General features: G+C 41.2%; 1 protein-coding gene across 1 annotated transcript in view; it reads right to left on the bottom strand.

Annotated features, from left to right (window-relative positions):
* ANTXR1 (ANTXR cell adhesion molecule 1) overlaps nt 1–23,500 on the bottom strand; it is a 398,881-nt gene that overhangs the window by 185,798 nt on the left and 189,583 nt on the right. The window lies entirely within an intron of this gene.

Genomic DNA, 23,500 nt, shown 5'->3' with positions numbered 1-23,500 from the left:
ATAATATAATGCATAAAGAAAGTATAGTGCAATTAAATAGGTTGAAAGAACAAAAACAAACTACCCAAGCCATGACTTCCCACCTTCCCCCACTCACACCTGGCGAGAACGTGCCTGGTGAATCCCACCTAGAGCAGTAAAACAGTAACAAAACCCCATTGGGCATCAGTGTGGTATCAACCTTAGGAGCATGACAACACTATGGCAGGTAGTCCCTGTACGGGAGCTGCAGATAACGGATTAAATGTAGATGGGTATTTATCACAATCAGAGTATAAGCAACAAGTATTTAACAGCCAATAAAGACAATAAAGCAGTGTGAAGGAAGAGAACCAGATTCAGGTGAGGTGCACCCTCAATGAGTGTAGGTAAGAAGCAAAGTGAGGACTCAGTCCGGAGGAATTAAATCCATGCAGGTTTTGTGTCTGGAGGAGTACGTTCCTGAGTCACTTGTCTGGGCAAGGCACAGTTTTTGGAGCATTGTTTAGAGAATGCTAGGGCATCCACTGAGTTATCGAAGGAACAAGATTTGCCATTTTATCCACTAGTAACTCGGCTGAGTAGAGCATTCCGTAGCCCAGACCTGTTTTGTGAAGCACAATTTTGCCATCTGAGAATTTATGTCTAGCCTCCTAGACTGCCAGGGTGAAAACTGGGAAAAGGGAGACCACTGCTTCCGGGTAGCGGGCCCAGCTCTTGTGCCAGTCTCAATGCTGTGTTTCGGTCCCTGTAATTAAAGACTCTAGCGATGATCAGGAGGGCCACAGTACCCAGTGCGGGTGGGGGCTAAGAGATCTGTGTGCCCGCTACACTACAAATGTGGAGGTGAAGTTCTGGTGTCACAGAAATTCTGAGAGCAGCTTTTTGACAAAGAGGTCCAGGTGACCAGTGCTGGTGGTCTTAGCAATACCAAAGATGCACAAATTATTACAGTGTCCTCTGCCTTCCATGTCTTCATTTTAATTGTGATTGAGTCTAGATTCTAACTTCTCCAAATACTTCTCGACCTAGAAGCGGCGTCCTCCAACCCGAAGATACATTTCTCTGCCCCCTCCAAAGGTGTATGCTGCCGCTCAAGATATTCTTCCATTTAGTCCATATGACTAGTGAGGGTGTCAAAGTCTATGTTAGTTGCTTGGAAGCCAGCCTTAATTTTGCCCAATATGGCATCTGCTCCCGTTAATTGCTCGGGTGCTGATCATCCTGCAACCCCATCCTCTATATTGGGTCGAACTTCAGGAGTATATGTAGCTTTGTTCTTCTGGAACGAGAATTTGTGCTGCTTGGGATCACCACACACCATTGCAGTGGTGTGTGCAGGATGGTTATTCCTCAGAGAAACTGAAGGTAGTGTAGGCCCCTTGGATTCAGTGGTAATTACTAATCTCTGCTTGGCAGTATATTTGCTGCACAGTACATGCTTAATAGATAGCGGAACACAATGACATCTATGCACTGTATAGCCTCAGAATGTGGGAGGTAGGTGGACGTTCAAGGGTTCTCAGCAGATTAGTCTGGAGGAGGGAAATTGTCTGTCAACTGTAGATGAAAGGGAGCGAAAAGTCCTCAGTTTGCACCCGCTAGTGGAGGGTGTGAATGAACCAGCTCATCACAGCAGAGAAAGGTAGTATGTCGATAAACCCATTGGGGGTCTGCATATGTCTATGAGTTTATGGAAAAGGTATGCTGGTATAGTAATGGCTGCCAGGTAGGTCTCTGCAGACAGTAGTGAATCTTCGCTAATATCTTGTGTAGTTCTTGTAATAAAATATTCAGTCCTACCAGCATATCACTGGAAAAGAGCATTGATCCAGATCTGGCTCTTTGATCAGGGGTCGGGGTGCCGACAACCAGACCAGGCTGCACCTAGCCCCACAGCCCATGACGCGGTTCGCACGTACCCTGTTGGGTTGCCCGCACAAGCCTTCTGGCCATTTCATGCATGTGCCTGAAAGTCAAGGCTGGTTTTGGACGAGGCAGGGGATTCGGCAGTTCTCCCTGACAGCACTGTGGGGCCCAAAAGCTGTGCGCCCCGGCTGACCTGTGGCCCCTGTTGCCGAAGAGCCTCCGAGGTGGGCGACCTGTGCCAGAGATGGTGTCACTACTGCTGCGATAGGCCTCTTGGCTCGTTGTAAGAGCCCCGTTTCCTTTCCATGGGGCTCAGGATCATTCCAGCTGCATTTCAGGCATGTCGGTCCGTCATTCTGGACCCATCTGTTGTGTGTTGAGAGCTGGGCCTGCCGCAGCTTCAGGGCCGCGCAGTCATATTGGTTGTCGATGTGGCCACGCCCCCCTCATAGAACATATAAATCTAAGTACATTTCTAACTTTTTAAATACACTACACCCTGCCCTCTGGGTTGTTCAGGGTCTCTCCTAGTCGTGACCTATATGTATTAAAAAAGGAAGGTTTGGGCTTGGCAAAAGGTTTATTTTGCCAGATCAAAATGGCAGTTTAAAATTGCACACACATGCTCTAATGGCAGGCCTGTGACATGTTTTATAGGGCTATTGAAGTGAGTGGCATAATCAGTGCTGCACATCCTGGGTATACAGGGTACCACTTCGCTAGGGGATTTGCAAGTAAATTATATGTGCCAATTGGGTATAAGCCAATGCTACCATGTTTAAGGGAGAAAACACAAGCACTTTAGCACTGTTTAGCATGGTAAAGTGCACAGAGTCCTAAGAACTACAAAAATAGGATCAGCAAAAATAGAAGGGGTGAAGGAAAAACGTTTGGTGGAAGACCACCCTAAGACTGACAAGTATAACAGTATGCCTCCCTGCTGTAGATGTAAGCTGAGCTGGCCTTGTGGGATTTGAATCTAGGGCACTCAGGGTGTACATAGATCTCTGCACTAGGGACATCATGCCAAGAGTTATCCCACTGGTGTATAAAATCCTCTGTTTTACTCATAACTGTCCAGACAGAGGTGATAAGGGCCTATCCAGCATGAATGACAATTTTCTCTTTTCAAGGCTGTATCTGTCACTCTCCAGTCCATCGTGAAAGCCTCTGTTTTAGTGGCCATTTTTAAAGCTGCGGTTCTCAGTTTCCAAAGAAGGCAATGTGGGGCATTTTAGAAGCATTTTAGGGGGGTTTCATAGCTTAAGTTGTTTTATTGCTATTTTAACCATATTTTAGACAATCTAGGTCTGCCATTGTGCACTTTAGCCCAGTTACATTTTATTCGGCATTGCTTTATTTTTTTTAGCAATAGCCACATTTGCGGTGTTGTTTTATTTCTCTCCATCTAATTGTTCCTTCGCCTTTGAAAGCAATACGTTCTCAGTAGGACATTCATTTCACTTTGTGCTTTCTTCAAAGCTACAATCAGATAAGGTTGCTGGCAAAAGTGGTACACTGTGTGTCCAACATTCACAGAAATATACCCAATCATACTTGCCGACCATTTCTTAGAATGTCAATTGTTTTATAATAAAACTCAATTTTGTCCCAAACACGTTGGAGAGAGATTCCAGCCAGATGACCACGACTGCATGCTGATTGCTGATTGTCTCGCTACAGCTACTTGCTTAAACGGCCGAACCCCTGACTTACATGGGGACAGTGTCTTTCTAGACTACAGGATTCCTTAGTCAGATATGAGGGATGATGTTTTCCCAGGGGAAATCTGAAGGGCGGATTATGCTTATTATGCTGTGCTCGAACAAAGCGTAGGTAGGAGAACTATATCTCACTCCTAGTGACAGTATGGTGGGACTGTTTTTGTGTTTCACTCTCCTTGTCACCCTCTTGCTTTTATTGTGTTTTATCATCCTAGCTATTGCAATACATGACATTTGATCTAAGATGCAGTTATTTCAATAAACCCTTATTGAACTATATTCTACCTCTGTTGCCTTTGCCAGTGTGAGACGAATGTAACTGAGAGAAATGGATGAGATCTGATCGACCACGATTCCCCTGAGTCATCTACCTTGCCGTGCGCCCGGTTGCCCCAATCATCCCTGCTCTTGGGTGATGAGGCGCTGTTAGTTAGCCGGAAAAACCTGGATTGGGCCGACAGGTGTCACATGGTGTGGAATTGTACTTAGTACCACGCAGTCTATGCGATTCTGCTGCCCAAACCCAGTAGCCTCATTAGCGTAATGAGAACCTACGCAACAAAGTGTCAGTGACACTTCCGTATGAACTGCTCTCTCAGGGGTTTCCTATCAGTGTTACCCCAGCTAAAGGACTGATATACATGCAAGGAGACAGGCTTACTTAAAATCACACAGTGTTTAAAAGGTATAGCTAGGGCCATTCTGGGACTGGAAAGAGTAGGATCAGATTAAGACAAAAAGCATAGACGCAGGCAACCAACAAACCAAAATAGAGTCCTACTTTCACAAATCCTCAGGACCTCAGAAATTCATTTTTAACAAAACGTGCAGAATTTGTTTACACATTGGGTTACTAACTGAAGAAGATGAAGGACACTGGAATTATGTTGCAGTGGAGGACCAAATTATGTGGCAGAGTTAACAAAGCTATACGGCAGGAAAAAGAAAATTATGTGGGATAATCTGCCACAGTACTATTTAGTTATTTTGCCATTTTAACAACTTTTAGAAAAGTCTGGGTAAAGTTGCACTTTAGCCAGACTCAGCAACTGAAAAGCTCTCTATCAACCCTCTGTAAAGTATCTGCCCTGCTCGAAACTACATGTCATCCTCACTTTTGACCAGTTTAAACTAGAAGCATTTGTTTTGTAAAATTTGAAAACTACGCAGCAGGATTCTGTGGAAAAGTGGGAAACCAATGATTATTCGGAAAATACAGTAGGTGCAGAAGCATAATTCCAGATGGGCATTTAAGCAGCGCTTAAGTTACATAAACTGGATTCAAGCTGTTGGGGAATTTAAGCGGACATTCTTCGTGGATTTCTGGAGTCAATGTACAGATTCCTAAGAAATTATACTGGTCAGATAGGCTTAGCCCTAATAGGTTATGTATGATGCTTCCAACAAAGAGGTTAGTATGGGAGTCTTCTCTTCGCTATTGCCCTCGCCAACGAAGGACTGTTATGTCACAAACTGTGCACCACAAATGGCTCCAGAGCAATCTAGAAATCATGTGGGTTGACTGAAAAAAGCAGTTTCATGTGAACCCTTTGAAGTATGAACCACAGGTTGAGAAGCAGTATCCAATATAACTGTAATGAAAGCAGGATTAGACATGTATGCTTGATACTTTGCTATATTTTAGGATAAACAACCCATGCCATTCTATCATAAAGACTCCATGTTACTGGTTTTAAAACCAGATCAATCCTGGAGATTAGTACTAGAATACTGTAATTTAAACTTGCAGTGGAAAACATCCACCATAGAGAACACACACAGGTACTGGATTAGTGACACAAACGAAATAAATGCAAAATCACTACTGACATTGCTAATTAGTTCTCCACGCAAAGTATAATTCATGAAACATACTAACATCATTCACATTTACTCTGACACAGTATGGATTCATAAGATGACCTCATGGGCATAAAAACAGCCAGGGGCTTTTTCCAACCCACATCAGTGAATTGATGCAGAAGGATGTGAATGTGGCCTCTAATGTAGATGATACATACATTATTGATGATTACTTAGATGAAGAACCTCCAATGGAGGAAGGTTACAAATTGAACTTAAGAAATGCCAACTTATGATATTTTAATGTAATATGACTAGTGTATGAGCTGTAGACTGAAAGAAAAGGTCTCACCAGAGTTCTTGGGGAAATGTGATCGGAATGCAGTGAGCAGGCAGAATCCAGTGCATGCAAATGGAAACTCTTTTTGACAGGTACAAAAGCCTACATTACACATTAACGAAGTTGCTTGTACAGTATGTAGTACCCGGAAACCTACACAGTCTGTGTGAATAATTTCCAAAATTGGTAAATGATTACTTTTTTGATTGATATGTCCCTGCAGTGAAGAGGTACAAACATTTATTTTCACTGCATAGGCTGAGGTAGATTTTTTCCATGACAGAAGCAACACTTGTGAATAAAAGTCATTTTTGAACAGTTATGAGAGAATATAGCAATAGAGATCAACTGTGCATCATTGTCACATCTAGGAAACAATATAAATCAACAATGTGTATAGATTTTTGTTAACTATACTACAAGTGTAATTTTATAAAAATTTGATAAAATCTTGTTTGTCTCTCACTGAGCGCATTGAAAGTAATTCCAGTTTAGTAGGCTATCCCTTCTCCAGTGACATTAATTAGCTCCATGGTGAGGTGCGAAATTCCTTTCCTGTGAGAGAACAGTAGGCCCTGGCCTGTCAGCAGGAAGGCCGGCAAAAGTAATTAGTGGCTACTTAACTTAGAATGTGGAAGTGGGGAGTGTGCATAGACAGCAGATGATATCTACAAAGAACTTGCAGGAACCTTCCAAAGTAGCATGGTTACAGGACTGTTATAGTGTTAGGGGTGCCTTTGATGTTCCTCTGCTCCCTACCAGGATGTCTCTGCTCATTGCAGGTGGGGTCCTCAGCTCAGAACCAGCCGGTTTTCCAGGAGAGCTTCCTCAATTATGTAATACAGCTATGGGAGCTTAGCATATGGGGATCTGGTCACTGTAAATGATTTTCGAAGTAAGTCTTCCAAGAATCATTTAAAATAACACAAAATGAAGTGTTTTATCAGATGGCTGGTTTAGCCATGAACATTTTGTTAGGATTGAATTGGATGTTGTCACCGATCAGTGACTCGTAGAAATTACAAGGAAAGCTCCCCACCACCAGCACCCTGAGCACAGCTGGACTTGGTAGAAATAAGAACAAGGAGCATCTGCTTGCTTACGTACGGCTGTGTGGATCCTGCTTCCCCTTCTACCCAAGCCTTGGAAGAGTTATCACTGTCCAGATCACCTGGCATCCTTTAGTCCCAGGGAGATAAAAGTCTAAAGAAGCACATCTGGAAAGAAGAATCAGCAGACCATTTGGGACATTGAACAATGCTGAACCATGATTGTGGAGAGTGGTTGAGCCTGCCCCCACTCCTGGGCTGTGGCCTTGCCCCAAGATGATCTTTACAGTGGTTTGCAAATCAAGAGTTGGTAGTTTGCACTACTATGTGAGAAGTTTGAGGCTACCAAGGGATTGCTGAAATGAAGTATTCAGCCTCCCTTCCTCTTGTTTCTACAGCTTAGGTCCTCTATACAAGATTATCAGAAAAAAGTGGGGTATTTACCTCATGTGGTGAAAGGCATTATCCCTGGGTGAGTTATTTATTATGTGCGGTAAATATCTTCTATTCTGAGTTTTTAAAAGAAAAATGGAGCATAATATGAGGACCAGTTTTAACACACCAAACTTTTCATTATTTGTTTTTTTCTTGGGCCTTTTCCCCCCCAACAGATTTCAGCAGTCTTGATCTGCCTGAACCTATCAGGGGTAAACTACATGAGTGTGGTAACTAGCTATAAATTTTTAGGGTAAACCTCATGAGTGTGATAATCATCACCCAACTGTGTATACAGCCCTCTATTTGTAATTACGGCCATAGCATCTTGCCACTTTAGGGGATTTCATGCTCCAAAAATTGACTAAGTCTAAAAGTAAAACTTGAGAAAGGGAACAGGTGTCAAAGTGGTCCTAGCAAGGATAAAATCTGGCTGCTACATTTTTCATGTTTGCCCCACTTAGGGATTTCAGCACCAAAAGTCATGGTTTGAGTGAGCTCTGAACATTAATCATACAACTTTAAGAGGACCTCACTGGCTACAACATTCCGGGATTTGACTTCCATAAAAAGCCCATGTCAGAATGTAAAACCCTTGACCAGTCGACCTGCTAGGATTAGCCCACCTTGATCTATCATATTCTGCCTGAAATTGCATGTAGATCTGGGCTAGTAGCAACAATAGAAACGTTTCGGATACTTGGAACTTTTTGACTCAACATTTTTAAAAAATCATACATCCTGTTTCTTTAATCCAAATCATATACGTTATTCACCTTTTTACCAAATTGGTTTGGTAATTTAATTTATTATGTTTCTTGACTTTGCTATTGTTTGTGGGCTGCTTAAATTCTTAACACTAATTTCTCTGGAATTTTCTTGACTAGGAGCTGATTTCTTATCTTTGGTTTAATGCCTCCGATTATATTCCTTTTGTAGTTTATGTTTCAAGAAATATATGTTTAATGTCTAAGACTGGGGTTTCTTTTTTATGTTGAGCGTAAGCATACAACCTCTTGTATACTTTTAAGTTTACTACTTCTGTGGGTTTCCAGCTATTTCATTTGTTAGCTTAAGTGTCATTAAAAAACCTTGCTTGCTAGTGACCAGTCAACCCTCTTTGCCCCTCCTTCTTCTGTGTGGAAGCAGGGACCGACTACTGTATAATCACACTTTTTCCTGTTTATCTGGGCTGCAGGGGACTTTTTTTTTTACTTTGTTTCCAGCTCGTGTCCAGGGAAGCTTCCCTTTTCATTTGCAGAGCATTCTTGCTTTGAGTTTAGCTTAGCTGTAAACAAGGCTATCAATCAGGCTGTTATCTTGGTCCTCTCTCAACTACCTGGTTTCCGCCCTTCCTTGGCTTGGATTTTCTTTTGCGAGTGTGCCTGCCTGCGATCCCAGTGCTGACAGCAAGGACGGAGGATCGCTTGTTTACTTAATTACTTGTTTAGTTAATTACTTGTTTTGCCTTTGTGGAGGTATTGAAGGCTTTACATAAATACCCACTACATTACACAAGGATATATTCATTTTATGGAGGAACAGGGTGATTAAGTGATGTTGAGCTGATGCCATTACTCAATTCTGGGCCATTGGTTCGAAAGTTGGCAGCTCTAGTCGTTGCACCCCACCTTCTTCCTGTTGTACCATTCTGCATAAATTGTCTTTACCTAAACTGCATTCTGCATCGGCTGTCTTTGTCACGCTCATCACACGTCTACTTCTACTTCCCTGAGCTCTGCTATTTGGGTATTGTGCACATCTACTTTCCAGAAATAAGTGCAGTTTAAAATAAGTTGTGATTATCAATTATTTTACTGTAGCTCCCAACAGTCTGCTTTTGGCTTCGAGCTGTTAGAGAATTTTCCACTGCAAGGGTGTTTATATTGCCTTTCTGTAATCCTTCTCACCCTCTGCATTTTGTAATTAGTCAGTAATTGATCTTCCTATCTACGTCAAAGCATTCAGTGACATTTCACAATTTATTTACAGATCAATTTAGGTAATTTGTATACTAATTTAATCATTTTAACCAGAAACAGTTCATTTGTAAATATTGATAGTGTAAAGCTAATCAAGTATTGTGTTTCATGTGATTTAGTAGCTGAACTTATGATATAATCTACATCCAAGTCTAAGAGTTCAGTGCAGTAAGCCAAATTAAGCCTCAGTTAATGTATACCTATGTCCCCCATGAAAAGGACAAAAGGATTAAGTGCTCTCAAATGTGTCTTGTTTCCATACACTGAACCATCACGTAGTTTATTGCAACAAGTGGCATAAATAATTATTCTAAATGTTTTCCTCTTTTCAAATCATGTGAAACAAGCAATATGTGAATAATATTGCTGGTAAAACAAGATCATGGGACGTCATGTCAGGCTTCTTTGCTGCCAAGCCACCAAGATTGGACACTAGTTAAAATGGTAATTTAAGCTGATGGGATTGCAGTTCAACTGATATGCTCAAACTATTAGGTCTGAAATTGTTCAAAGGCAACTGAAGGACAGTTATCTCATGCTACTGAACAATCCACATACATGAAAATGTTTTTTGTTCTAGAGTTTTTTTAACTGAACAATTTGAGCAAGTCATTAATTCACTTCCAACAACTGTTTAATATTTAAGTCAATAGCCAAAATCCATTTTACAGCTTTACAATGCTACAAATGTCAAGTGTAGGGACACTGGGATCAATTACATCAAAAGTCTTCAGAGTTGGATTTGCATGAAAATTGCCCATATAAAACACTGAACCTCAATGCATTTGCAAGAAAGATATTGTGGTTTTGGTAGGCCTCAGCATCTGTGGTCATTGTCTAATGGTGACACCAAGTGAAAAGTCGAAGCACTGTACCGTGATAACACCAGAAACTGTATTAGAGATGGATTCAACTTGAAGAAAATTGCAATAAACACCCTAAATATCAACTCTCCGTATAGATTCAACGTCTTGAGGATAGCCAAGAATACTGAGGTACAGGGAAATGCGGAAAAACATAGATCTCCTGTATTTACTTAAATGGAAGTGTCAGACAAAGTACGTTCATTTAATCACTCAGCAAGGTTTAACATAATAGCCACATTTAAAATGTATTACCAAAAATAACATAGCTATATTTGCTTTTGGGATAAAGGAAATTAGTCAAATGCATTTATTTGGCTGTTTTTGCTGTCTGTTTTTCACCAATATTCATTAATCACCTTTCTTTAGATAGCTCCCGTTTCCACTTTACATTTTAATAAAAACACTATCGCTGTGCATGCTGAAACTCATTTGCAACAGGCCTGCCAACACACAGTGCCGCCATGTGCCACTTGATAACGGCAGTTTTCACAAGGTCACCCAGTGAACTGCCAATATTACACGGTGAACACAGGGTGAGCTGGAAACCTCTACATGTAGTAGATTTCTAATAACTTTCTGGAGGATCTGTAAAGTTAAGTTCACTTTCCCATTTTATAAACTCCCCAAACATGGGGAGGTGGGTTTTGCTTCAGTGACAGGCACATATGCCCGCCCCCTGGCCACTCTACCTCCAATGTCTATCTACTGCTATGCCCAGGGACTGACACACTCTAACCCCCACCTACTCTCTCTCCTGGCCATGCCCCCCCACAAGACCCTACCTCCTCTCTCAGACAGCGATAATCTGGAAGGTGCTGTGTGCCCCGTGTGTCCACTGGAAGCACTTTCTTTGCTAATCCACATGAGTGAAACTAGTGTGTCTGGTGCAATAGTGTTAATGGGCAGTGAAAGTGCGTTTACATATTTTGAATTTTCAGAAACAAACACCCAAGAAGACATTTGTTTCCGAAAACAAAAAAAACAAAAAATCTGGAGCTTTTTTTCCATAGTTTGTGTCGGAGAAGGGAGGTGCCAATGCTTGGCAAGAATAAGAACAGTGCTATTTTTTGGGAATTGTGTTAGCCAGCCATCAACTCCGATGGTGGGGTGCTGACAATGGTATTTTATTGGAATTAGAATGGCAGATTTAAATTAGGATAATAAATGGCAATATTTTCATTTTTTGCTGCAGATAGAGGAAGAAGGTAAATGAAAGTGCTTTAGTTATAAGCAGGGTCACTTGAATTAAGTGGCAGGAAAAGACAAAATTGTGAGGCAGGGTTGACCAATTTGTGTGCTAAGAAGAGTCCAGTTACGAAGTCACAACGCAAATAGGTCTAACTCAAGCAAATGCGAGAGCCATTACATTGCAAATAATTATTAATTTATGTCTCAGATTTGAGGGTCTTTTTAGTTGGTTGTTATTTTTCTCTAGAGGAAAATGTCTTACATTCTGGTTTCTTTGGCTTTTGACTTTTACATCCCAGCTTTTGCCTCACCCCTTTTGGGATTACTGTTACAGATTTTGATTTCTTATTGTCTTGGTATTATCATCTCCGCTTCTGCTTTTTTCTTCTATGTAGGACTTCTCTTTCTCCTGATTTGAAAGGAGGGCTACTCTACATTTTTGAGAAGCACTATATTTTGTACTTGCGCTCAAAGCATTTCATACTGACTTCATTACTCCTGGTTCTATCACTCTATTATGGTAGTGAATCTGCAGTTCTTTGGACAAAGATATTTTGGGGTACATTTCCAAGGAAGTGATGCATCATTATATGTGATGTGCCACTTTTCTTGCGCCCCTCCTACCAGCACCTAATGACACCAAGGTTGTGCCATATTTATAATACGGTGCACCACGGCGGTCGTTAGCACAATAGCATCAAATTTTCTTATGCTATTGTGGCACTTTGTACACTAGCACCAAAAATGTTGATGCTAGTGCAGAAAAGCACAGGGAGGCACATTGAATATAAAAAATCATGGAAAAAATGGCTCAGTGAAATGTTGTAAATTTCATTGCGCCATTTTTTCAGGCCTCCCTGCGCCAGAACACTCCCCTTGCATACATTATGCCTGATGCAGGCATGATGTGGCACAAGGGAATGCTTGCATTACACCGCTTTGTAAATATGGTGCAGCAGAAAGGCAAAAAATTACACTATGGAGGCGCTAATGTGGCACAAGGGGCTTGTAAATATGCCCCTTTGTGCTGTTCTTCCACGTTCAGGTTTGTACCGCTATTACTGGCGCTGCGACCTGTTTCAAGACATTGGATGGATGAGTCTCTTAGCCCATATGTGTAAAGACAAATATAAACAGAACTTTAAAGCCAAGAAAAAGCAATGGGGCCAGTTCATAAAGGCATTTATGAGTACTGCAGGAGTACCTCTTCACATACGTATAAAAGCATTTGTAAATTGGCTTCGAAATTCTCATCTACCTTCAGTAAAAGTGCAAAGAAGGCACAATCCCTTCTGTTTGTGCTAACTTTATATGAAGATTTGCTCAGTATTCCTATTTCATATGTTTTAGTGCCAATTCACAAAAATATTTAGGAGTATGTGAAGTAGTACTACAGGAGTAGAACTTACACATACTCGTAAATGTCTTGTGAATCAGCCTCATTATTGCCAACTCTTGCCCTACATGGGCCTTAGAAATGTGTGAACAGTCGAGGAGTAATGCAAACCCCTGCAGCACCCATGGTGCAGGGGGCACACATGCTTCAGGGGCCCACCTATTTAGACTAAGGCCTATGAATGTATTTGAGATAGGAGGGTCTCAGGGTCCCTCGCCACATTCTGTTGGGGTACCACATCATTTTGCGTTAGTCCTCCAGTCAGCAAAGTGACTAGTGTGGAGGCGGGGGTGCACAGTGCAAATAAATGCAGCAACTTTTGAAACTTGAAAAGAGGGACACTTTAAATTAGATTACTTAAGACGTTCAAGGTCACCATTGAAACGCAGAAAGAATAATAGAGACAAACAGAAACATATAATAAAAATAGTAACTTTTGGTCTTAAACTAAGTAATGTGCCTCCCCTCACCGCAAACACATTGTTACCTCAGTGCAGCACAATATGGTTCTCTTTCCACTGCAATCTAGTATTATTTCCTCTTTTATAGAAACAGGTGGCATAATGTACCTTATCCAAAACCTACTATCGATACAATCAGGTTTTAGCTGATGAACAGGCTAATTTTAATATATTTTCCAAATTAATTTAGCCACCTTTATATGAGTCCTAAAAGTTTAAATTGCATTGGTTTATTGACCCAAAGGTAATTAAATAGTTAAAAAATACAAATGTGGTTTAAAGGAAGTCTTTGTGACAGTCAAATAGAATAAATTAAGTATTGTCCTCAGACAAGAGACTTTGTTCCCCTGCAAAAACTAACTATTGGAGATTACATTAGAGGGGAAGCCTATTCACCTCTGGAGGGTGGAATATATGCTATATTCCCAGGTAACCACAGGCTACGTTAGTCTGATTTAGAGCAGCTGTCCATAAACGTAATTTAAGGGGAAATGCTGAAAATCTTGCATAGATATGGCTCTCTTGGACCTGTACTATATTTTGAAGCGCAAACTGGGATCCATTAATGGAAATCTGATTGTTTAAGCTAGATTTAATCAATAGATCCACAGTGAGCAGATAATCTGCATGACTGGAGTCCAGCTCTGGAACCCTCTGTGTTTACACCTGTAGAGTTTACCTAGTGTGACAACGTTTGAAAAAACTTGAAAAAAACTATTTAAAATGCCTTCCGAGCGCCCAGGAAATCCCTGTTATTGCCAACCTTCCAAGGAGCAATAGGGCCCCCTTTGTACATAGTTTGGCCTCACTGAAGATAGAATCCGAAACGTTTTCCTTTATACCTCGACCCACGATCGCTTCAGAAGTTGCCTCACCTAGTTGTAGAATACTCTTTAAAAGCTACCAGGTTTTAATGTTTTCAGTGTACCATAGAAGAAATCTGTCACAAGCCGCAGTTCTAGAAAACAATTATACATACACATATGGCCGTATATGCCATACAATGCCTAAGCACAAACATCCCATGGCCAAATCCTGTCTTAATAGGCCTACGTGCAGTCATCATATGCACAAGAGTGGTGGGTATATGTCAACGTTCTGCACTCATATGCCATAGTGAGGTCATCTTATGATCACAGAAGACAAATGCATCAAACATCCCTCTTGAATCTTGTGCAGTAACACAGATTAAGTAAAACATTAATGCTGTAGCATTGAAAGTTATAGATCTGAGTATTCTCTCCTTTATTCTCAAAGCAGCTCAAAGAAGCCTGAAACATCTAACAATAGCCCTCCACTAAACAAAACACATCTGCAGACCCTAAGGTCTTGACCAACTGTTACCCAATTTAAGATCTACCGATTCGGAGATTCTACATTAGAATTGGCTTTTTCAACTCCACGACCAAGGCCATATGCTGAAGAGTCTCACAGATCGCTCTCACCCATGTCTTTAACATGTAAAACCCTTGCCTGAGGTTCCAGATGAATGCTGGTGACATGTAGATGCACATCTGGCAGAAGAAATAATGAGGAACAGCAGGAGAAAACAATCACCTTAATTGTGCCACAGATATATGTGTGTGTGTGTGTGTCTTTGTGTGTTGTGTGTGTGCTGTTGCACAGTGCTTCTCGAGTGAATTCATGAGCAGTTGATTGGTGGGTTAGGTGAGGGTGCGCCTTGTGTGAAGTTATAAGCAGTGTACTTGGGGAAAGGGGCTAGGTTACTATAAATTAGATTAGGTCGAATCAGGTTAGACTAGACTAGATTAGGTTCCCGTAAGAGAGAGCTTCCACCGTGTCTAGGGTCCTGCAGCGTTTTCATGGTCTGTGCACCGTTTGTCCGCCTTATATTAAGTGTCACATTTCAGTGATTAATAGGTTTTGCATCCAAACTATAATGTCCGCACGTGGAACTTGTAGTTTTTTTTAAACATAGGTTAGTATACTTTCTTAGTAGACTATTTACTTTTATTTATGTAAAAGAGTGTTATGAAGCACCAATATAACCCAAGGGTATCAAGGCGCTGTAACTATAAAAGACAAACAAAAAGCGTAACAAAGACAAAAGCACTGTAAACATAGCAAAGATATAGTAACACGCGCCTGCCCGTCAAATGCGACGTCAGACTACCGACCGTGGAGCAGATAGGAGGGGTCTGAACAGGAAACTTACCCATGTTCATTGAGGTCATTGGAGAGGGGGAAGAAGTCACTGTGGATGGGAAAAGTAACACGCAGAAGACAGGATTTGCGGCCATTTTTGTCAGGAGTGGTAATTTACAAATTCATTGTTGTCTCATACTAGGGGGAGTTTCAGCATGTTTGTAATCTGTTCATCAGAATCGCTTTGACTTCCTTCTTGAACATCCGTGTGGAAGGGTTAGTCCAAATCTCAGGAGGAAGAGAGTTTCAAATTCTGGGGGCTGATCTGGAGAAGGTGCGAGCATGTGTCCTTTTATTTCTTGAATCTTAGTGTCACTTTAAAAAAAGCATTTTCAATTAATATCGTTAATACGCAAAAACATAAAAAAGGCACCACTCTATTTCTGCACGACTGCCATAAAGCCTTAACCTATATTTAATTGAAATTTCAAGCTCTAACCCCTAGAGATTTACAGATGTTTGGCCTCAAATCTACCTATCAGCTCCAACACTGACATCACCACACTGTAGTTTTGCATACATTTAACAGTCACAACGAGCATTAGAGAGAACAGATGCCAGAATCTCTGGCTCCTGACCAAAACAATTCTGTGCTGTTAACAGAATGCCTTATTTTTTCATGAATTCTGGGATCCTCAACTACAATACTCTGGAGTTGAGGGACACTCGTGCTAATAGCCAGCTTGGAAAGCATTATGTTAGACAGATTAAAGAACGGGTTCCCTTTGGTGCATCTCCTGGGGATTACCAGGGTTTTCTCTTGGCTCACTTTGCCACCTGCACTGTGACTGGAGAGGTGGAAAATATTATTGAAAATCAAGCTGGGTCATTTTTCACTTTTGTTTTTCAACATGGCCTACTAGGAAAACTAACTATCTGGCAATATACCAAATGGTACAGAACAACGATGGAGGAGAAACATATGCAGTAATTTTATGTTTAATAAAATGCATGTAAAATATCAGATCAGCATAAGAAGCAGCAAAATATAAATATGTATATACATGTAATATAGATGAAAGGTCACTTTGGTCCTACCATTACCTTTATCTGTGTAGCCCCAATGATCAACAACTTAAAATTAATGGATTTGCTTAAATCTGCTGCTTCTCTAACTATATTTAAACTCATATGCTGTAAAAGAAAACTACAATAACTCAAACTGACTTCAAGTTATGATGGTGTTTGTGTGTGTGAGTGTTGGTGTAAGTGTGTATGTGGGCACATCCATGGCCGGCTTTAGTGCTGGTGGTGCCCGGTGCAACATTCTTTTTGGGCCCCCACAATTCCCATGACCTCTTCCTTGAATTCCCTCACTACCACCCAACAAAAGTGTTCCTCATCTCGCCATAGCCCATGTCTCACATACATTTAATTTGTTTTAACATGCTGGTAAAGGCTGACTTTGCTAATCCAATCAGCTACCCACATAAAATACAGATGTGTTATTTGCAGCAGGCATATTAATGGTGATTTGGCACTTCTATGTGTGCTACAGAATGCAGCACTCATAGAAGTACCAAATCGTCATTTTTGAGTGATTGTTTATGTGCAGGAAGGAGTACCTTCCTGCACATAAACAACCATTCATGGCCTTTTGCTCTTTCTAAGTGTGCTGCAGAATGCAGTCAACATGGAAAAAGCAAAAACCGAGGAGGAATAAAAGTATTCCTCCTTGTTGTGCCATGCTAACACCATCCCTGGGTAATGCTGTGCATCTGCCTTTTATCCTTCTGGCTCATTTTTAGCTCATGTTTTGATTTGAAATGGATCTTCTGTGACTTTGTACCCTGGCTGTCTCTTCCAATGGAGTCATAAACTTGAGAGGTAATTTTCAGGAACTCTACTTCTTTCTGGTCTTGTGGAGTCACTGCATATCTTATATCTTTGGCATATCGTCAACAGAGCCACATTGCTTTTAATATTACATAGCATTATTAGTGCTGTAATATCTATAGTGCCTCTCAGTTTCATACCCAAGATCCATTACAGGTGAAGTCCCAAACAGCCCTCTATTTGAGTGAGGACCTTTGTCGGGCAAGGCTCTACATATGCCACCTGTGAATAACTGATTCTCTGATAGTTTTGTCTCAATGTAAACACTCCCTTCCACTAAAGTTTAACTCATTGAGGGTGGAATGTAAAACAAGCATCTGCAACTCAATGGGTCTCGCGTTTGCTCAAGTTAGAGCTATTAGCGTTGTAAACTCCTAACTGGACTTTTCTTGCCACATAAACTGAAAATTAAAAGTAAAACAGTTTCACATAAGCGAGACGACAGTCACCATTAGCGTGAAGGAGATGCAGAAAAGGAAACAGAAGTTCGCTCGCAGTGAAACATATCAGGAAAAGTGCAATTATCCATGTTTTTCGGAAAAAGTGTAATTATTCATGTAACGGCAAAAGTGCAATTGTTCATGTAACGGCAAAAGTGCAATTTTCCATGTAATCGGCAAAAGTGCAATTATCTATGTAACTGGCAAAAGTGCAATTATCTATGTAACAGGGTCGATGTCATGCAAAGCACTTGACTACTGCCCAGTGAGATCGCGCTGCCTATGAAATAAAAAGAAAAAGTGGTCCAAAAACCAAACAGAAAACACGGATCCTCGTATGTTTTCAGTAGTTGGCTGATGCGCTTGCGGAGGGCTAAACACCGGAAAAGGCATGACGTATGCATGCCTTTCACTAATCAAGTCAAGTGAAATTTAAAAGGCAAGCCCACAAACCAACCAAACTGATGGGCATGGTTACAAACCCGCAAAGAGATAACAACAGGACAGAGCGCTTGCACGCTCAGCTCTAAAAATCAGACCTTTTTTTTTGTCTGAAAATGCTGGATTTGCCTTTTGGGTCTTGAGAGATCTGTCACATGTGACCTAAACAAAACGGGGGTAACATACCAGTAGTTCACCATGTTTCTGTGCCACAGCATATTCACTGAGGGCTGTTTAGCAGTTTTACAATGCTAAGAGTGAATCTTATGCAAGTAATTCAGAGGCATAGATGCAAAACTACCTGGCATACTACACAAAAAAACGAATTCCCTACAATCTAAATCTGGCACAGTAAAAATCCAAATGTATACATTGAGCTATAAAAAATAATACGTTCTAATCTGAGGCATGAATCTCAAAGTGAGAAAATAGCTATAGACGTTAACTCAAAGAGAATAAGACATAAACCCATGTATAAAGTAGACAGCCAAACCTATGAACTGAATCACATGTGAAAAGCAAACCCAAATTGCATTTAGTGAGCCACAGAAAGGATTAAGCCATAATTTTGGGCACTTTTCACAGGGAAAGTAACCAACATTTGAGAGATGATTTCCAAGAGGACAAGAACAGAATCTTTGACATTAGCCTCAAAAGTACAATACACTAATCTCTGCGAATGTGTTCCCAGAAACAGACTAAACCAGAATATATGAAACACTCACCAAGAGATGAAACAGAATATATTATACTAACTTGAAAGTCTGAGCTGAAAAAAAATAAAAGAAAAAGAAATTGCAATGGAAGGTGCTGCATTTAAAACCAGAGGCACCCAAATGCCAGAAATTGAATCCCAGGAGCAGAAGAGATCAAACTATCACATGGTAATTGCTAGATATGATTGCACAGTGGTCAAAGTGCATTCGCCATTCACAGACGTCGAAGTAACATTCAAACAAAGTAAGCAAAAAAATACTACTTACCTATGAACTATTTACTATGTTATAAATTATTATGGATTATTTGACGGGGATACTGCCTGTATTTCAAGTGCTGCTGATTGTAGTTCAAGTGCTACTGAGGCAGTGGTCTCTTGCAAGCAGGAAAAAAATGTGTGATGTACACCGACACAATGTAGTTTTGAAATGCTGAAACTCACCAGTAGTAAACTAATTTTATGGATATCATGACAACACAATATGTTATTTCTTTGGGATGCCAAAGTTTACTTTATACTCTATTTTGACCAACTGAGGTTCCATATCTATTTTTTTTAAATGGGGTGCGCCTCGAAGCATAGAGTGTTAAAAGGGTATTTGCAATTACAGGAAAATATTATTTTCTGGCAACCAGTTCCTTTATAAAAAGTTACTGTTGCTGGAAAAGACCCTCTCTGCAGGGTCATCCCCAAATATGTTGCCTTGTTCCCTCCACTTTTTGCTGAAATCATGTTGTTGGCCTTAGGACTCTTGGCACTTTACCACTGAGAACCAGAGCTAAAGTATGGTAACATTAGTGTACCCACAACTGCCATATTTAATGTACTTATTAGTCCCTAGTAGAGTGCACTACATGTGCTCAGGGCCTGTAAATTAAATGCTACTAGTGGGCCTGCAGCACTGATTGTGCCATCCACTTACGTAATCCTTTAAACATCTCAGGCCTGCCACTGCAAAGCAGGTATGTGCAGTTTCACTGCCATGTTGACATGGCATTGAAACCCCTTGCCAAGCCTTAAGCCCCCCTTTTATTACACATAAGACACCCCTAATATAGGCCCTAGGTAGCCCATAAGGGCAAGGTGTGGTGCAAGTAAACGGCAGGATGTATATTTTTTTGTTTTACATGTTGTAGTAGCAGAAAAAACCTCCCAAATTTGTTTTTCACTATTGTGAAGCATACCCCTCTCAAAGGATAATACAGGGATGACCCTAATATATTCATTAAGTGTCATTCCTGATTAAGAAGGAGCAGGACTGTTGTGTTTGGTACCTATAAACTTATAATAGTACATTTTCCCTAATGGTAAAGTTGGATTTAAGGTTACAGCTTTAAAAATAGTACATTTTTCTGCTGCCTGGCTTAAAATACACGTCTGGGTGAGGTGACAGCTGGGCTTTGTGCATTCCCTATAGATAGTACACACACAGGGAGCTGAGGCAATCCTGTTGGGCTATTTACATCCTGATGGACCATCATCAGGCTGATGGGCCTTTCTAGGCAGAATGGGAGGGAGAAGCTGACACTTGCACCTGAATGGGGCTGTGCATGTCCCCACACAAAGAGCTCTATGCCTCCCTCCCCCTGTAGAGTGTTTGGTGCCTGGGTAGGAAAGGGAGTGCCTGTGTGTGCTTCAAAGCCCCTCTTTGAAGAGTCACCCCACTTCAAAGACACCAAAGGGAATAAGAACTGGACTTCTGACCCTACCAAATCAGTACACTTCTGGACCTGTGGATACTGTGCCAGGAAAAAGGACTGCTGTGCCTGCTCTGCTGTGCTGCTACCAGGACTGCTACTCTGCTGGACTGCTGTCCTGGAAGGACTGCTTTCTTGCTTGTGTTGACCTGCTGTCTGCTGCCCTCCTTGCCCGGGTGAGAAGAACTGAACCCAAATCATCTGCAGAACCAAAGTGACACCAAGGGTTTGCTGGCTTGTCTCCTGTTCTGAAGTCTCAGGGAAATCAAAGAGTTCATCCAACTCTACTACAGCTTCTGGACTCTCCCAACTGTGAGTTCTACCCTGCCAAATGGCCAATCCAGTTCTGGGCCCTTGGAAGTGAGTTCTGTAGCTGTCTTCGACAGAAATCCACGCATCTTTGTCACTGCGCTGATCAGAACCACCACATCTTTCCTCAATGCTGATGCATAGTTGCTGGCACTGAGAACGAGGACATCGCAGCACCCACTGCATTGCTTGGAATTGTTGCATCACTTCCAGCCCGGACACATCACCGGCTGGGTGGTTTGCAACGACACATTGCCTTTACTGTAAAAGGTTCTGCACCATACCTCAAGGACATCACAACAACAACTGCGAGGCTTGATGATGACGCATCCCAGACTGTGCAGATCAGAACTGACACATCGCCTTTGCATCATCTCCCCTGCTCCTCGCATCGGAGAACCAATATCGACGCATCCCTCCACACTAGGGACTGTTTCAGAGGAACAAGGTTGGTCCCTGTAGCCAGCCCGCGCTCCATTGCGGTTGGCCTGAACTTTTGGATTTACCCGGTCTAGCGCAACTAGATAGCTGAGGTTGCCACTTTGAGTTTCTAAGCACTATATTATCAGATATTCTTTAAAAATTCATATCTCAACTTCTAATTGGATTTTTATCATTTTTGTTCATACAATTAAGATCTATTTCTCTAACTTGGTGTGGGTTGTTTTTGTGTGGTGTTTTTATGACTTTACTGTCTTAAGTGTTGCACAAATACTTTACACATTGCATGCCTACTCTGTGTCAAGCTACCAGAGGGTAAGCACAGGTTAATTTATTGTGTGTAACTGACTTACCCTGACTAGGCTTGTTGTCCCTACTTGGATAGGGTGCATATCTCTGCCAAGTAGAGACTCAATTTCTAACAATTATAATCTCCAAACCCATGTTTTGCCATAGGCTACATTTCTTAAAAATATATTTTTTAATGTCTGAAGTGGACTGTTGTGCCTCGTGGATCTCAGGACACATGGCTCATCAGTCAAATTAATCTTCTAGTATGTTAAATTGATTTGCCTGGCCTTCACAAATTAGTTTTTCACCATAGATAACACTCAGTTGAAAAGATTTCCCATGATAAGTTTTATTCTACCAGTGTTGTAAGAGGAAGTTCAAGGAATTACGTAATCTATTTCCTAAAAGAACAGCAACAGCTGATATGTTACAAGTTATTAGCTTTTTACAGTCTAAGAATGGAAACTAAGTAGTAAACCAAGTACTTGGGCACATTTTGCAACTGAATGAAATTCTTAGGGCCTCATTTACAAGTAACTAGCACACTGAAATTGATGCACTAGTTTTCTTGCGCCAGCCCTGGAGCCCTTGGAGACGCTACGGTAGTGCTGCATTTATGATACAGTGCTCCATGGCTCACGATTTCACAGTCAGAAATTCTGACGCATCTGTGGTGCTAAGCTGACGCATTGCTGGACTAGCGTCATAAAAACATAATGCTACTCCAGCAATGCTTCGAAGGCGCCCATGTTAAAAAGCCCTGCGTCAGTGTAACACCTGCTCTGAGCAGGCTTTCAAGTTTTGACATAGTGAAGTCGCAGAACTACGCAGTGAAATGTGGTAAATTTCACTTTGCCAGTTCTGCGCGGCTTTTACTCTGGGAATGTCCACCCTGCATACATAATACCTGGCGCAGGTATAATGTGGCACATGGCTTTACAAACTGGTGCAATGGTCCCATTGCACCAGTTTGAAAATGTGGCCTTTATGGGATGCTTGCACCACTACAACCTCAAAAAAAAGTGACGCTACGGCGAAGCAACGGCTTGCAAATAGGCCCCTATGTTTGGTAAATTAAAATTATTACTTTACATTACCATGTTCACGTTTCTAGGAAAAACGTGTTCCACTAACTCTAAATTGCTTCACAATACAGTTTTACTGGTGCTAATTCCTATTGAATCTACCTCTTTATCCAACGCAACAGTGAACAATACAGACCCTAAATAGTTAATTGCGTGAAGGTGTCAATCTTTTTAATTTTATTTCAGTGATTATACTGCTCACCCGCAACACACCATCCCACCCTCAAGATGGCTCCTAGCAGTCGCCCATTTACACTCTCTTTGTTTCAAAAGGTATAGAAAGGCCTCCTTAGGCAAACAAAACTACTTTAGTACTCTTGAGAGCAATGCTTTATCTAACAATTGTTCTAGCTGCAAAGGGATAATTTATGGATGTCTTTTATTATAAAGCAATCCTCCAGCACAAAAAACAGCATCATACAATGCAGCATGAATGTTAAAAGAGCACAGCTGGGAAATGTATTGTGTCAATAAAAAGAACCACCTGGCCTGTAGTTAATTCCAGCTACTCAGTTTGATTTCCTAAACTTTTTACTTTCCTTGGGCCACATTTTTATCTTTAGTGAGCCCTCGCGGGGGACTGTGCGCTTTACAAATATACGTCATAACGTAGCCTAAGGCCTGATCTTGCAGCAGCCCTCTTCTGAATTTTGGTACATAATTTCTGTTGTGAGCTTTCCACACTGGCAACACGAGTGTGGCTTTTATTCAGTCAGATCCACTGGTCTGCAGATGAGAACATGGATGTTATTAAAAGTAAATCTTGTAATAGTATATGTAGCATTCAATTTTATAGTCTCTGCAAGCATGGTGCTACACTTAACAAAAAAGCCAATAGATTTCAGCATTTAAATTTCGAGCTGTTGGCTTTGCCAATCTTTGTAAGCAATGGCATGCACAACAATCCTGGAAATAATTTTCCATTAAAGGAAGCCCATTCTAAAATGGCAGCTGATGCCCATGTATATCTCATGGCGGATGCAT

The sequence above is a fragment of the Pleurodeles waltl genome, chromosome 11 (genome assembly GCF_031143425.1).
Source record: "Pleurodeles waltl isolate 20211129_DDA chromosome 11, aPleWal1.hap1.20221129, whole genome shotgun sequence".
NCBI classification, from domain to species: domain Eukaryota; kingdom Metazoa; phylum Chordata; class Amphibia; order Caudata; family Salamandridae; genus Pleurodeles; species Pleurodeles waltl.
Note: the sequence above shows the minus strand (reverse complement) of the source record. Positions and strands in the feature narration are given on the sequence as shown.